This window comes from Lactuca virosa, chromosome 9 (genome assembly GCF_052849685.1).
Source record: "Lactuca virosa cultivar CGN04683 chromosome 9, Lactuca_virosa_CGN04683_v6, whole genome shotgun sequence".
Classification (NCBI taxonomy): Eukaryota; Viridiplantae; Streptophyta; class Magnoliopsida; order Asterales; family Asteraceae; genus Lactuca; species Lactuca virosa.
In genome coordinates this window covers 199,238,105-199,241,403 of record NC_136434.1, presented here as the reverse complement: position 1 = coordinate 199,241,403, position 3,299 = coordinate 199,238,105, and positions in this window count along the sequence as shown.

Here is a 3,299-nt window from a genome sequence, read left to right as displayed (position 1 = left end):
AAATTCTGATCACCGAACCATGCGATTGAAATCCATCTTCGCGATCAGAATCAACATGTACTTAATAGAGTTAGACAATGGACTTTACCTGAAGTACAGCCAAACTTATTGACTTTAACATCCTTAGGTAAATTTGGTAGCTTCGTAACCAATGCCCCTTCCTTTGGCAATAGTTACCTATGGACCCTTGATAATGGGACTATCTCAGACTTCGCCTCTCTCTTTACCATTGGGTCAACCGAGTTGACTATGGCCGATCCCTTTCCATTGGGAAGAGAGAGCTTTACTGGATATCCAATGTCATCATTGTCAATGTCCATAGCGTTTTAGGAAGTTGATATTAGCAAATAGATAAGATCATTAAGGGTCTTGTCTTAGTCTGTTTCATAGGATTCCCAAAAGAACTCACTGTGTGACTTAGAAAGTAGTTGAGCCACCAACTTTCTCAAGACTTTGACACCCAACTCTCCCGACTTGTCAATATGTGACTACATCTCCAAGATGTGATCACACCTAGACCTTTCCTTGCAATAGGGCTTGAGTGACCTTAAACTTTTTAGGAACTTGTGGGTTAGGGAGAATAATTGGAGGAGGTGAAAGAAGTATGATATCCATGGGACATCATCTCCATTTAGGAAAGCTTGTTTCAAGAGATTTGGGAAGATCATAAATGTCTAGAGCAGACATCTTTTTGGGAGATATTCAAGATAGTTGATTTAAAGTCCTTAATATGACACCCAATATGAAATATTAAGGCTAGGACCCAACAAACTATTTTATAACTTAGAAGAGGGATGCCGTAATCCAAGCTATAAAATATTTGAAGGTAGGTGAATGACGATTCACCAATTTCCACCATGAAAAACGAAATAATTAATTAGGTTTTAATTGGATTTGAAAGTCCTAGATCTTTGAGATTCATTGAACTGTTCAAAGGCATGTTTCAATCTCGAGTGTGCCCTTCAGGTTTTGTGACTGGGATGCCGAGGACCACAAAACAAGGTGTGAATAACCATGCAAATATACTTGGTACCCTTAATATTTACCCCCTAATCAGTGTGCCGGTTAACCACACACGCTCCACCGATACTATGATAAATATTAAGTTACCCTTTGGCTACCTTGTTAAGTCCAGGTTAGTGTGCCGGTTAACCACACACGCTCCACTAACGACTTAAGCAAAGTGCAAAGTGTAATTTCATGGGTTAGCACCAAATTCACATTTTCCTAAGTAACTAAGATTGGGTATTAATAAGAGTTTAGTTACTTAGTATTTATCATTAATACTTTAATGAAAGGAGAATTATAGTCCTTGTCCTACCCGTTCGGCTAACGACCCTCCACCAGTCAAGGAAGCGGTGGGTGAGAGTGGACACCCATTAAACTGCCATTTTATAGGCAGTAACCTTATACCCCCCTTATAGACCGGCTTCGTGAATGAGGCCTACTAACGGTAAGACTGACTTTACTCTTATACATATATATAAATATTATTAACTTATAATATTATAAAGTATAAGGGTTGAATTTTAACTTTTAAAATTCTAAGGGCTAACTTGGAATTAAAGTATTCATAAGTGAAGACTTTTCAAATTCCAAAACTTGAGGGCAAGTTTTGAAACTATTCAAAACTAATTAATTCCATAACTTATGAGTTTAAAGTAGTTTTAATTAAAACAAAAACTCTTCAAGTTCCATAACTTGAGGACAAGTTATGGAAGACTTTAAACTAATTAATAAAAAAAAATAACTTTTTTTTATTGTAACTTATGGAACTAATTAAGGTTACACTTTTTTTTTAATTTAATGAAGAGATTCTTGAACCTCCATAACTTGAGGACAAGTTATGGAGTCATAAAACCATTTAATTAGAACTAGACTCTTCATTTTGTAACCTTTGCCAACTTTTATGAGTTTTATGATTCTTAAATGTGACTTTTCATATAACTTGAGGACAAGTTACAAAAACACACTTTGGAATCAACTCTTAGATTAAAATGGATTGAAAACAACTATTTCACACAACTTTTCTATTAATCTAAGAACCTCGACAAGATAATTCAAATCATCAATCTTCAAGAAATTAGCATGAACATACAAACTAATACAAATCTTGAAATTATGACAATTATCTTAGAAATTGGATTAGCATGAACATTACCACATCAAAAACAAGTTTATAAGTCCAAAAACATCTTAGGGTAATGTTCCTAGTCCAATTCCAGCCAAAACAATCGAATATATGCATCCAACTCGATTTTTCAGCTACTATTGCAAGTATAACAAGAAAACAAGCCTAGTCTCTGATACCACTGTTGGGTTATGAGCATTCTAACACTCCTAAGTGTACATGCAACCCTAAATACCTTGGATCTATGTTTTCTCTATTATACATACAATTATGAACATCCAAGGTATTATCCTAATCTAGCATACAAAATAATAAATATAACAAGATAGAATACATACCTCTTTGATGTAGAATGTCTTCATGAAGCTTGAGTGCCTAGTGCCCCAAGTGTGACACCTCAAATGGTTCACACAACACCAAATACACTTGGAATAACTTGAACACTCCTTGAAATCGTCTAGCCCTCACACTCACACATTAGAGCACGATTTCTTGAGCCATGGGATTCTTTTATATGGTGGCTATTAGGGTTACACCATGTAACTCATAACTTTACCCATTCCTTATGCTCCATGGATTTTAACCTCCATGGAGTATCCATGGGTCACCCCATGGACTTAGTCCAACATAAGGAATCTTGGATCACAAGCCCACATATATAAGAATGAATGATTTACACAATCAACCCATATATTTAATTAGTCTCCTTTTGATCACTTAATTAATTCCAAATTAATTCTTGATCAATACTAATTAAATAACCTTATTAATATATTAGAACTTATAATATATTAACCAACCTTAAGTGTTATTTCTCTCATTATAGTCTATCCAAATGCATGATGCCATGCAACCCAAATGGACCATGCCGGGTCGGGTCAAGTCTTACCAATTATAGTTATGGACTTAGACATTAATCCAACAGGATGTTCTTTTGGCTAAAACCCATCAATATTTTCTTTGTTTCAAATCAGAAACAACTCAAGTGATGATCGATTTTCTCAAACACATCAAATTAAGTTTGAAGAAAAAGGTGTGCAATATCAAGAGTGATAATGGATCTGAGTTCAAGAATAAGGTTCTAGATTCGTTTTTGGCTGACAAAGGAATTTTGCACAACTTTTTATCTCCTTACACACCTCAACAAAATGGTGTTTTCGAGAGGAGA